The following is a 14,652-nucleotide window of genomic DNA, read 5'->3' as shown; positions in this document are numbered from 1 at the left end:
CTCTCCCGCCGGCCGGGGCTGCGGGCGAGCTGCGAGCGTGGAGACCGCCGCCGAAACCGCGGGGCGGGGGGTGTCCTTATCACATACATAACGCTTACGTACGTTTGTTCGTGTACCTTCCTCTCGGCTGCTGCCCTCCCTGCCAAGCGACTCCCTGCGATCAGGGCCGGGGAGTAAAGGATCCCATTGCTCTTTAATTTTTGTTAAATATTTTTTGGGGTTGCTTCAGCCCGGTTAAGCTGCACTTTACTGCTTAAGGGAAGCATCTGAGCCCCCCCGAGGGCTCAGGGGCTGGTGCTCGGCGGGACTGGGGGATTTGGGGAAGGGGGGGTTGCAGCATCAGCACTGGGGGATGCAGGCAGCATCCTGAAGGGCGCCGCGGCAGGGTACAAGCAGGGCTGCCTGGCTCCCATCTCCTCACCCAGAAAGGTACCCGTGCTCAGGGACGGCGTAACGCTATGGGGAAGCTGGCACTGGATCCCTGACCCCTGCCTGTATCCCTCTGGTATCTTTCTGAGACCACCATGCCAAGAAGGCCCAGATGCAGTTTTCTGTCGCTTCCCACCCACTGTGTCTCAGAGACACAACTTCGTGCCACAAGCAGCAGAGGTTTCCCCAGTGAAGGAGACAAGTCCTGTTCCGAGATTATTTTCTTGGTAAAAAAAGAAAAATAACTTTCTGAATGATCTTGACAACACTGCCTAGTCAGAGCATGTTAAATCCATCCCTGTTCAGCTCTACTTACTAGCCATAAGGCTGCTATGCTTAAGATTTTGTTAGTGTCCATTTAAAATGGACACTCCTGTTCTGGAATAAGGTCAATGCAAAATGTGCGAAATGTTTTGTGAAAGAGGCTTTGGAATACCTGATGCTTTTTGACAGCAAAATCCTAAAGGATGGCTCTCTGTGGAGTTTTCTGTGCCCCATAACAGCACGCATCCTCAAACCCAGAGCAGGGCTGCAAGGTTTGATGTTTTATGGTTACTCAGAGAGTGCCAGGTTTGCATTCGAAAGGTGAGTGAACTGCTCCTGGCGTTCCAGAAGGGATTTGTTTAGTTCAGCACAGAGGTCATTGTCAGGGCAGTATGTGTAAACTTACTTCTGTTGCTGCCTTCACTGTGCAGTCTATGAATGGGAAGCCTGCGCTCCTGGGGTGACCATCTGCTCACCTTTAAGATGCCTTGATTAAAAAGAAAAGAAAGCTGAAAGCACTTGTGCAATTACAACCGAGAAGTGGAATGAAAACAGCAGATAACACGATGTACAGAAATAATAATCAGAAAAATCTTTTTTTCGGGAGCATTTATCTAACGGGGCTCGGTAAAATAAAGCAGCTCGGAAATTCAAAGATGGGTAGCGTCTCTGAGAAATGTGCCTCTCACGTAGTTTTATTTGATTACTGAATCGAACTTCAGAGTGTTCTTGAAGATTACATAAACATCCACCCTGGTGAAGCTGGTTTTGTATGTTCCTGTACTGTAAGTTATGTCAGGCATTTTTCGTTGTAAATGACTCCATATAACATAGCAGAGATTAAGCAGAATGTTACGATATACAACATGCCAGCCATCTTTACCACAAAGCCTGCAAAAACATTTTCTTAAGACACATTTTGAAATGCTGACCTTTGTAGTCACTGCTTTATGGTGACCCTACAGATGTGTTTACAACACCGAAATCTGGACGGATCTCTCTTGATTCCCTCCTTCCCCCACCAGAATATCTTTTTCATTTTACGTGTGAGCTCCATACTCTCCTAGCTGTCTTATTTGAGCGTAAGCTGTGTAAACACAACAGAAGAGATAGTAAACCCATAAATCGCAGGGCTGCCATCCCTTCACACTGACTGCTCCTTGTGAGGTAAAGTACTGCTGGGAATGAATAAGAGTGGGAGAAGCAGGGCCAATGTGAGGGGAAAAAGAAACAAAAGGCATCTAGCCAGTACTGTCTAGCAGTAGTAGTGTCAAACACCAATTTTGATGCTGTCAGGAAAAGATTTGGCCCACAGTATGTGGTCCTTACTCACCTGAGCAATTGCATTCAGCCTTATGGGAGTCACAGTATCTCTGCGGGCCCAATGTGTCATGAACATTTCAGTCAATCCCCTTCACCCTAAGCGGTTTTACAGAGAAGAAACCCAGCCTGTGATTGATTTATTTTTCTGAGCCAGAACGTTATGCACGAGAATTTACTTGTTAATCCCAATTCAAAATGTCACTTAATCCACCTCATCATTAATTCACTTACAGTATTTTCCATAGCTATAAATTCAACATTTCTCCCCAGACATTATTTTTTTCAGCTACATAAATACTTTTTAATAGGAACAAATCCTGCAGTCGTGAATCAGTAGCAGGCAGAATGCCCGCAGACTGCACCGAGAGCAGAGATTTCAGGCTGGCCCTTTAGGACTGAAGTCATTTCAGACACAGGCTATTTTCCCCACAGAAATAACTCATACACAAATCAAGAATCACTTGACTCGCTCCAGCTAGCTTTAGCAACAGTCTGAACTGCCTGCTGCAGATTAAGAAAATTCTTCACAGACAGGTTCGCTGAAAACATAGTCCCCCCTAGAGGTTGAAAAGATGAAATATTTTAACATCATCTGTACTGCAAATATATCCTGCCATTCAGACTTTCAAATTCTTACCTTGTTTTTTGAGAAATCTATTCTTTTTTTATTTCAAGGAATCTATACTCTTCTGAAACACATCTAAGGGATTTCTTACTGCGACATGATGTATCTGGGTGTCTTTTTGTGTTTTGTGGTCTTACCTTCATATACATAGGTTATATAAAAATGCAGTGCAGCTTTTAGGTGAAAATACTGCAGCATGAAAACTCAAGATGAGCCGATGTGATGCTAAAAAAATAAATGGAAAGGGGACATATTTGCTTGTTCTTTTAGCTGACACCAACTTCTGTGTAGATATGTATACAAGAACTACAAGAAGACAAAACTACACACACAAAACATGAGCATACATACATACATACAGTAATAACACTTCGCAGAACTCGCTACTCTTGCTATCTTAACAGCTTCCACTTCACAGCACGAAGTACAGTAAAGGCGGGCAGGTCGATGTAATTTTTATTTTACAAATGGGGAGAACAGAACTTGGGAAGGCAAACTGTGATGTCCCAGAGGTCTAGGGTGATCTCAAGATCATCCCTCCACTACACTGCCTATCTTCACTACCACTGCTAAAATCGTGGCTTGATGGTCCTCAACAGTCACACAGTGCTATACCTACCCATCCTTTCCCACCGATACTGAAAGGTGAGCTGAGATGCAGCCCAACGAGAAATGTGCTGTTCAATTACGTAAAAGCAGATGCTAGGATGAGAAAGACTGACCCCCTCAATTAGTCACAGATTCTGCTCATGCTCCCAGAGGGTATTTCAAAAGCACATACTCTTCTAAAGCATACGAATTATGGCGTTAAAACCCAACCTGATAACGCAATGTAATCCGATCAGTACTTGCTGTGTTTCCTCACATCTACAGGGCAATATTGAATGTCAGGTAACAGGGTGAAAGACAACACATCAGGAAATCTTTGCAGAGATACAACATTCAAGGCAAAATGCAGGAAAGCTGCCATGGCTTACCGAAAAATCCTGCTCTCAGAATTGTCTTAGGAGGTCACAGTCTGGCATAAGAAGACTTAGGACAGATACACGTTAGGAACATACCTGATTTATCAAAATTAGATTATTGACAACTGGTATGAGTTACAGCAACTTCAGGAGGGCCCAAATTAATACCTTGGGACTGATACAGTATAAATCACAGTCAGCAAGCGTGTCTTGTAACAGTCTTATTTCTGCGCCCCATATAGTTATAGCAAAGGAACTGGATCCATACCTTCATTTCCATCAGAAGACTTTGGAGACTCCCTGAAGCACTGCCCTTCACTGCATGCAGGAACAACATTAATGACCTTAAACTAGAGATGTTTTATTAGCTGTTCCAGTCACCTCATTTCTTCCCCTCTTCCTGTTCAGGTCAATCCATCTGGCATTATAGCAGGGATAAATCAGCTCTGACATATTTTATTATGTATAAAAAGCTGAAGATAGGCAATAGATTTGCCTGTGAAGTTGCGAGTATAACCCTATTTTACAGTAGCAGCCCATCAAGACAGTATGTTGGAATTACATTCCCTGTTTCCTTTCCAATTAATGCCCTAGTCTGCGTGAACAATAAACTGTCCACATTAGTAATGAATGTGTCTAAATATATGATACATTGCCAAGGAAATACAGGCCTCATTCAGATTAATGTTAATTTTAAAATACAGAGAAATAGTTTTTCATTTCTATGATGCCACTAAAATTGTTACGAATTGTATACAGCATTTTTCAGTTTCTAGTAACTCATCGCCCGTCTCAGGAAGGTTATCCTCTGATAACTGCAGGAAGAAACACTGCAAGTTCTACAGGGACAGGCAAAATCATATTTTGAAGTGTTTCAAAATAAGAACAGTGTGCCCAAGATTATATTTCTGTTGAAAGTTCATTTCTCTTCAGTATTCCTACCACTTCCAAATTGAAGTAGTTGCTTTAGGGATTATTAAAAAGCACATTTTTCTTTCCCCTCCCCCTATGACTAGTATTAATGAAAAAATAATTACCTGTACTTCAGCAGTCAAGGCACATCTGCAGATACAACACTAATTTTGCCATGCCTATGCTTTTCATTTCGAAAGTGAAAGAAAGCTAAAAAAGACATGACTATGGAAAAGGTCCATAATTTTCAACAGACACAGCAATAAGACATATTAGCTAATACAGTATTGTTAGCGCTACCTACTCTAGCCTGCTTGATATTGCCCTTTATATAACGGCATTGCATACAGCCATTATACATGAACTGACACTGTTTTCAGTTGCTTATCATTTTAGCTGAATATTAATAGCTTGGGTTCAAGTTTTCAGGACATGTGTCTACCATGTAATTTTTTTGTTGTTGTTCTTATTCTAACTTCAGCTGGAAAAGCTTGGCCATTCCTCAAGAGATTACGAAAATATTCATTGCCTTACATCTTTAAAAAACTGTCAACTTCTTTTTGGCCCTTCAACTGGGGGGGGGGGAGAGGAGGGAGCCTGTGTGTGAAGGACAGGCACATGAAAATGTGTTTGCGTTTAACCAGGTATGAATTCTAAGGTTAGAAAGACTGATGTTCCTACAAGCAGTCCTACAAGCAGCAAAAGGTTAACAGCATAAATCCAAGATTTCCTCTCCCCTATGTGCGCACCATCCCCTTGCAACTTGCTTATCAATGTTACAACATGTTACAACATATTGTACCTGCACTGTCCATCCCCAGCAACTGAGCTTTATCCCTACCCCAACCCTGTAGCCAACCGGTGACCCAACAGCACATACACAGCACCACATACACAGCACCACAGGGATGAATACACTTGCTTTGGGCCAGGACGCTGAGGGATCTCAGCTGCTCCAGACTGCTGGATGAGGGTACCAGAAATAACACTGGGAAGCCTCACTTTGTTTTCTTTGTGTAGTCCAGGGGAAAGCTGGACTGATTCTTCTGCCTCCTCCTGAGACATCGCAGCACTGGCAATTCTCCAGGGGACAGCTGGGTGCAGTGATTCCTATCTGTGTCCTGTCACAGATTTCCCAAGGCACTTCACATGCTTCACAGAAAGAAAACACCCTGGGTAACAGGAACTGATCCTTACATTTTATATTCAGTTTGGGCAACATTCAGTTTGGACCAATTTTTTAAATGGTTCTGATTAATAATAAGAAAGTATGCTATATTTCCATGGTATTTTAAGTACAAAACTGTGCTAGGGAGAACTTAGTCTTCTTATTATGTGTAGATGTGTATCTATTGAACTCAATCTCAATCCAGCATCCGCAAACTGTAGCCTCTGAAATTATACTAGCAGAACCAGTAAAGGTGTAAGAGTTCAAAGGCCAGCCAGAAATCATGGACTCATTTGTTAACATGGCCTTATTAAAAAGAACCAGCTGAGCCTCAATTGCCAGCATCGACTTTGAAGGTAATTAGCTGCCAATAAAAGCCAAGAACACCCATTCAAATGCAAGTCACTCCATTCTCACCATAAAATTTGGCAGGTGGCTTGTGTGGGGGTGGGGGTGGGGGTGTGTGTGGTGTGTGAGTGTTATGCTACAGAAGAGCTTGCAGGGTGTTGAACCAGTGCCAAACATGGAGCCAGACAATGTGGACAAACACTCAGAAGCAGTGCAACGCTTGTGAGCTTCCCTGAAAGACAAAAGAGAAATGACTGGTCAGGCTGAGCATAACCCCGGTGACAAGTGGGAATAAGAGGGTTAGGCCTCAAGGGCAATGGAGTATGGCACTACCCATAAATCCACAAATGAAAAAGTCCACTGACTGTATAGCACAGTTATTGGTGCGGTGCAGGTGTCATTTCTGTACCACATACAAACAAGAGCCAGTGCTCTTCTGGGTTTATTGCAAATTTATGAGCAACACAATGCCCTACTGTGAAAGCTGTTTTGCGGTGGTGTTGAAAACAGTTAACAGAGGCTGTAAAACAGAGGTCTTAATTTTGAGCCAGTCCCAGGTGTTAGTCAATCAAGTTTAAGTTTTTTCTTTATTTATATGGGAATTACTTGTAAAACTCTTAAGTGTAATCCAAGTATACATCTAAGCGTATTCCAAGTTCAGGATTTTTATTTGCTTTCTCTCTTGAAAATATTTAATGTGGTACTGCCATTGGAAAGCTATGTCTGATCAAGTGATTTGTCATCAACTGAACTTCAAGAAAAAAGGAACAGAATTCCCAAAAAGGACAGAACAGAGGAGCTCCAACTTTTTGCAGCAAGACTAAAATTACAAAAAAAAACCCTGAAAAATGTGGATTTTTCCCTTGAAAGTCTTTGCAAAAGAAGGTCCTTGTTTATGGGTCCACAGACTAAACCTATGCCTGAAACTTTGAGAGCAATGATGAATTACAAGGAATTATCACATTATGCTTCATATGAAATCTTGTCTAGTTCCTATTGCTAGGTGAAAAAGGATGCCTGTTTTATCTTTTGCTCTAAAAATCCCTAAACAACAGCAAAATGCAGTGCACAACAGGACTCATACTGTCATTCTGTAAAAGAAGGGACCAACAGCCTGAACAACTGGAAGCAGGTGCCTCCAGTAAACAAACTATATCTCCACAGAAAAGAGAGGCCAGTTCTCCAGAGTCCACTGACTTGATTTGAGCTCTACAAGGTTACTCCTCGGAATTGCTGGATTTTCACAGAGTGAAAGTCATCTGTCCTTTCTCTTCCATAAATAGTAAAGATTAAACTTCTTGTCATGGCTGCTCAAGGAGGAGTAATACTTCTTTTCCGCTGCCTGCCACCCCAGACAACATACAGCATGGGCAAAATGCAGCTTTATACACAGCAAATGTTATTTACATTAGTCATTAGTTTTTTACAGCACATGCGTGATTCCACTGAAGCCTATGGAAGGACGTACTGATCATAAGTTGACAACAAAACCTTCAACACAACTTTCATTTCTAAGAAGAAAGATGCTTTTGTATTTATTTTCAATTTAAACAAAGTATCCCCACACTTCCTCTGTTTTTCCAAGTACTTTCAGAGATGAGAAATATTGAGAAAGCAATTATTGTATTCTTTTTAAAAGTGTAACCTTATACAGTACCCCTGACGCATATTGCCTCTCTCCAAAATGCACCCTCCTCTTCTGCCTAGGCTACATTGGAAAAGATTCACTTTCTTCATGCAATGAATTTCTATATTTATAGGTAATATCTGGGTATAGATAATATCTGGGTATAGAACTGACTCTTTATGCTAACTGAACCAAATTGGAAGGATAAATCATCTTGTTTTGGATCAAAGTGATGCTGTGATTCTCACTTTTGTTTTCATTTCCATGTCTTAGAACAACATCTGCAAAATTTGCCCCTGGGATTTTACTAATGTAAATACCTTGGACTCTTTCCTGGGCTCATTTCAGCCTTGGATGGTCACCACTGAAGTGCACAGGACAATGGCCACCTTGTTCCTCATGTACATTTGTCTCCATCAAAGAACCATATCATAATTTGAGGTAAGTAGCGAGTGCTGAAATACAAACATCTGCTGTGCCTTACCAACACCATAGCAATTCTGTCCAGAGGACTTAAAAGTCTTTGGAGAGCAAAGATCATTTCTGCTCGAGATCTAGTAACTCCACAATAGGTACCCATATTGCTCATAAAAGAAATGTTAGAAATATTGTCATGGTGTCCCTCAAAAACAGAGTTGGGATCAGACATCCAGATCCACTGTCAACCAAGGAGCTGGATTGCTGGTATGTGTCATCTCAAGACAGGAACTATTCTGATGTGCTACTTGCACAGGTATTCCCATATAAATGGAACAGAAGTCTCATGACAGAAAGAAACCAGACATCTATGCTTTGGCTGGATATTCAGCACTACAGGCAGTATCAGTTTACACAGTAATATCAGCCCAGGGACTGATTAATATTTAAGAATATTCTGAGGGAAAATGTGGATTATTTTTTAAGCCAGATCATTTCATTGATATAGTTTGCAGTTGTGTTGGCATGGCAGAGCAAGAGATCTGAAAGGACAGCAGCAAGCTGCCAGAGATGGGAGGCAGGAACTCCTTAGAGTTGGCATTAGCACTGTACGTCTTTTCTCTTGCATGTTAATTAATGATTAAATTATGGGGAAGGCATGGAAAAAAACACTTTCAATACTATTGACAGATCTTGTTCCAGTGAGTTGATTTTTTAAATATTTAAAATATTTAATTAAATAAAAATATGTGCTTCAGGAGTTCTGTCATTTCCAGTTTATTAAAGAACTAATGTGATAAAAAAAGAATGTATGGACTTGGTGGAATACACATTTGTCATTTGTCATCACATCACTGGAATGGGAACAAATGAGATTACCAAGAGAGAAGGACAAAGGCTCCGGGAACAGATGGGGGGATGGAGGAAGACATGGCAGAGTAATGAAAACAGCACAGATCAAAGAGTGGGATAGCAGTAGTCAGTAAAGTGTTATGCACCAAAGCAAGTCAAAAGAGGAGATCTTACACTTAATGAGGAACTGGCCATTTCATACCTCAGTTAATGTCATTTAATTTGACCGAGATGGGTAAGAGGTCAACAAACGAAATGGGCAGAGGTTCACAGGTTCTAGTTCCTGCTAGAAGGCAGGAACTTGGCAGTGCAGAACAGACCACTTCTTCAAGCTGCCAGAAGCAGAGGAAGAGGAAATGGAGGTGTCCTCATCCTCTCTGCAAAGACAGAGAGGCCTTCTGGAAGTGTGGCTTCTATTTGCGCACTGACAACAGAGACCTCTAGAAGTGACATCTTCTTTATGTGCAGTTTACCATGCATTGCCCAAGAGCCTACTTGTTCTTTCCTTTAGTTGTGTATTTTGCTTTTGCTGACAGCATTAGTAAGTGCTTTTCTGACATACACACACACAAAAAAAAAATTACTGCTTGAAAGTGTTTAACTCATTCTCCTGTATGTGCACTTGTAGACTAAGGTCAAAAGGACAGAAACATTCCTTATTATTTGTAAAAAAAAATACCTCTTCCATGTCTTTTGCTGCCAAAGCAGACAGAAAGAGGAAACATAGGCAACTGTGGAAATGTTAGCAGGAATTAGACCTCTTTCTGAAGAAGTAAGTGGTTTTACACTTTTCTCCTCTTAAATTTTCCCGGCAGTTTTCACATAAGAAAACAAAGACAGAAAATATCAGGTTTTAATTCTTTTTTTCTTCAACTTTAATTGTTACACCATTCTTTTTTAATACCAGACAGATCTTTTTAGGAAGATGAGTTTGGCCAACTTTGTTCTCTCAAAGGCAGTTGGGAGCTGGTCCAATGGAGGACAGACCAGAGCAAGATCCCAATATAATTTGTAGCTGAAGTTGGACTGTTCTGGTTTTTGTGTACAACTGTTCTTGCCAAAATCAATTGGACTGTCGTGAATCAAAACAAAAAGGGCAGAAAAATGGCTTGAGGACACATCCATTCTGGCAGTAGCTGATCTGAAAGAAGGGGCTTTGGGGACTGGTCTCCAGCCCCTAGCTGGCTGGCTGGCTGGGTCCTGCTGCCAGACTTTACTGCCCTTCCAGATATGCCACGACAACTGTATGTGTAATTGCTACTTACCCCCATTCTGTCAGTATGGTTTGAGTGTAAAAGGTGTTTCTGCTAAACTAGGTCATTTGACAGAACCGTGCTAGGGAGCGGCTCCACGTGAAGAAATGCCAAGAGCCTGGAGGGGGTGATAATTTCTAGCGTAGTGGAGAAAACAGCTCCAGGTGAGCTGCGATAATAAATTTCTTATCCCAAGGCAGCTGCACCCAAGATGGCATACTGGGCTCAGGTGATCTAGGAGATAAACATATACATAGACAGTATCTTTTTTCACCATCTTTCCTCCTCTTGTGGTTTACCCTGGTGCCAAGATTAAACACTACCCTTGTTTAAAGGGGTGATTGACCCTATGATGTTTGTGAAAGGAAAGATTTATGTACAGAGTCTAGCAGCACAGGCTGTGTAAGTATGTGCTATGTACAATGAACGATGCAGTGCTTTCCAGGTATGGGAGGATCATGTGAAGTCAGAGCCAGAATCATGACAAATGAGTGGGGAGACATCAGAGAGACATGAGAACAATGAGAAGTGCAGCTAGCTGTAACAATAATCACTTTATTGAAACAAAAAGGTCTGTATTAGTATAGGCTGCATTAGTTTACTGAACACTTGCATGATTAGATGAAACTGTTTGAAAAAAATATACCTCAGTCAGCCTGTGTTAAACCGGAAGGATATTTCAAGCTGATTCTATCCTGTGTTTAGTTCTTGTCCAAAAAGTCATTAGATGTATGAAGGAGGAAAGAGTCCATGTTAAAAATCTGTGAACATGTCAAGATGGAAAAGGACTGACAAATACTTTAAAATTTTGATGATCATAAGAAACTGGAGAGACAGTTTGAAGTCAAACAATCAATTTAATAATGCCCAGTGCTTTGCATTCCGGAAAGTGTACAGAAAAGCAGAATACAGTACAGAATAGCACTGCAGAAAAGATTCTGCTCGTCCTAAAGAGCCACGAACTGAAGGAGAGTGAGCAATATGATGCTGTTATATTAGCAGAAGTGCTGTATGTCAGGTCTGAGCAATAGTCCTCTCCGCTCTGCAGGATTACTGTGTTTGCTTTGAGCATTATTGTTTTGAGAGAAACACAAACTGGAGAGTTCTGAAGGGAAGAACCAGAGTCTGGAAGCGTGGCCCCCTGAGACAGGTTCAAAAGTTAAGTTTGCTTAGTCTAGAAAAGAGAAGACTGAAAAGAGATGTTGTGGTCCTTCCATATGGAGCAGATGTTTTAAAGATAGTGATCAGTTGTTTTTTCTGTTCCATGCTATTGCCAAGATATCCCATCCCATTCTTCCAGGTAAACTGTGAATAAATAAAACTTTGTATCTCCCCTCGGAATATCTTTTTCCTCTGATCAGCATCTAACAATGGAGTCCCTCAGGAATCCATCTTCTGGCAGCTACTGCTAAGTAAGGAAAGTTCTCTGTCCTCTATCCCTGTAGTTATAAAACCTTGAAATGATTTACCAGTTTAGTATTATTTTTAGTAAGATTCCAAATACTTCCAAGTGAAAAGGACATGAAGAAAAAAGCCTTTACATAACTTGTCACAAGCAGTTTGACAAAATTCACAGTTAAGATGTCCCTGTTTTCGTCAGCTTTCATGTGTTTATTTGAAGCAGTGTTATTGGATTGTGTCCATGAAACATCATTAAAAAGGGATGTTAATGAGAAGATCACCAGAACATTTGAGTCATGGCTAAAAAGAGAAACCGAGAACATACTTTTCGAATAAAATAAATTTCACTAGAGATATGTGAAATTAAGTCATAACTGCAATGAAAAATATGGTCAAAGGAACAAAACCCTAGAATACAACATCTGTTTTCCCTGTGTTGTCTGCCATTTCCCCCGAAAATTGTCATGGAGCACACCTCTGATCAGCATCTAACAATGGAGTCCCTCAGGAATCCATCTTCTGGCAGCTACTGCTAAGTAAGGAAAGTTCTCTGTCCTCTATCCCTGTAGTTATAAAACCTTGAAATGATTTACCAGTTTAGTATTATTTTTAGTAAGATTCCAAATACTTCCAAGTGAAAAGGACATGAAGAAAAAAGCCTTTACATAACTTGTCACAAGCAGTTTGACAAAATTCACAGTTAAGATGTCCCTGTTTTCGTCAGCTTTCATGTGTTTATTTGAAGCAGTGTTATTGGATTGTGTCCATGAAACATCATTAAAAAGGGATGTTAATGAGAAGATCACCAGAACATTTGAGTCATGGCTAAAAAGAGAAACCGAGAACATACTTTTCGAATAAAATAAATTTCACTAGAGATATGTGAAATTAAGTCATAACTGCAATGAAAAATATGGTCAAAGGAACAAAACCCTAGAATACAACATCTGTTTTCCCTGTGTTGTCTGCCATTTCCCCCGAAAATTGTCTGATGGAGCACATGGAGGAGAAGCTAATGCAAAAATTTTTTGTCCTTTGGTATTTGCAGATCATTTCCAGTGCTATGGAGTATGATGGAGATTGCTTGGAGTAAGAAATTGAATTTAGAAAATTGATGATTATGGACTGTAGCAAATGAATGACTTGGAAATGCATTTCTTGCATCTAATCGCGTTATGTAGGAAATTTCTCCATGTGCCATGTCACGCCATGGCTTGGAGGACTCTGCTCACAGAGAAGATGAAGGAACGGTTTGGTCTCCGTAACGTGCAAATCACTACTTTTTCTGGTAAGAGTATCAGGAAGGATGTCTGATCAGGCTAATTATTTTTTGTGCTAATTATTTTTTAAATTTAATAAATTATAAAATTTAACTTTTCATTGTATTATTATGTAAATGTATCCATGGTCTGCTGTTACAGGCACAGAAAAGAATATTCTCAGGGAAAAAACATCAGTGATATCTATAGGGAAAAAAAGCTCTTCAGAAATTGGAATTCCATTATTACAAAAATATCTGAAATAAACCACACTCTCAGACTTTAAATTCTGAAGGACACACTAAAATGAACCATAATAGTTTTTGGTAGGGAAAAAAGGTTACCAAAAAAGTATTTTGGATTCTGGAAAATTCCATGTATGGGCAAAAAAGTTTTATGTACTAGAATAGCTTGGTGATGTTCAGTTATGGTAAAAGCTAGTTTAAATTTAGGTACAAAAACCAAGGGTGTGTCCAAGAGCCAGAAGTTCGGGAAAAACGTTGTATCAACTGGATTTTTAACATTAGTTTGTTGTAATAGTTTAAGCTGTGATTAAGGACAGTTAAGGACATGTAATTTTAATTTTTTCAGTTTATCGCCCCTCCTCCTCAGTATATGAAATTGCTAACATTTTATCTTCCTTTTTAAATGACTGCTGCCTTGCTGTTTTATCTTAACCAAAGAATAGGAAATGGAAGGCAGGAGCTCTGTCTGAATCTCCATCTCACAGCCCAGTCATAAGACTGAGAGTGGAGACCAGGGTGGGAGTCACAGATCCACACAACTGCAGACAGCACATCTTTTTCTGAGACGAGTATCCAAAAAAGATTTTAAATGAAAAACAAACAATGGTTTTATGTTTTTAAGTGCAAATCTCACTGGAAAATAGGAATAATCTGCTGTAATACTGTGAAGGCGGGGGCAGTTTATCCTAAAGGCAAAGGTTTGGAAAAGTATCTTAATCGTAGATATGTCACTTGAGTTAATAATGTGCCCTCCAAAACAACACGTATGAGCTCTATGAAAAGAACACAGGAAAGATCTGAGTTTAATTGGATGTATGCACACCTACTACTTTTCATGCAGCTATCATGGTGGGAGTCTGTTACAGACCACCCAACCAGGTTGAAGAGGCAGATGAAATATTCCATAAGCAGCTGGGAGAAGTCTCACAATCACTAGCCCTTGTCCTCATGGGGGACTTCAACGTACCAGACGCCTGCCAGAAATACAATATAGCGGAGAGGAAACAGCCCAGGAGGTTCCTGGAGCGTGTGGAAGACAACTTCCTGACACAGCTGGTAAATGAGCCAACTAGGGAAGGCGCCCCGCTGGACCTGTTGTTTGCGAACAGAGAAGGACTTGTGGGTGATGTGATGGTTGGAGGCCATCTTAGGCATAGTGATCACGAAATGAGAGTGTTTTCAATTCTCGGAGAAGTAAGGAGGGGGGTCAGCAGAACTGCTACCTTGGGCTTCCGGAGGGCAGACTTTGGCCTGTTTAGGAGACTGGTTGACAGAGTCCCTTGGGAGGCAGTCCTGAAGGGCAAAGGAGTCCAGGAAGGCTGGACATTCTTCAAGAAGGAAATCTTAAAGGCACAGGAGCAGGCCATCCCCATGTGCTGAAAGATGAGCCAGCGGGGAAGAAGGCCGGCCTGGCTGAGCAGAGAGCTTTGGCTGGAACTCAGGAAAAAAAGGAGAGTTTATGACCTTTGGAAGAAGGGGCAGGCAACTCGGGAGGAATACAAACATGTCGTGAGGTTATGCAGGGAGAAAATTAGAAGGGCCAAAGCCCAACTAGAACTTAATC

Source organism: Aptenodytes forsteri, unplaced genomic scaffold, assembly GCF_000699145.1.
Source record: "Aptenodytes forsteri isolate BGI_AS27 unplaced genomic scaffold, ASM69914v1 Scaffold120, whole genome shotgun sequence".
Classification (NCBI taxonomy): domain Eukaryota; kingdom Metazoa; phylum Chordata; class Aves; order Sphenisciformes; family Spheniscidae; genus Aptenodytes; species Aptenodytes forsteri.
This window is presented reverse-complemented; position numbering follows the sequence as displayed.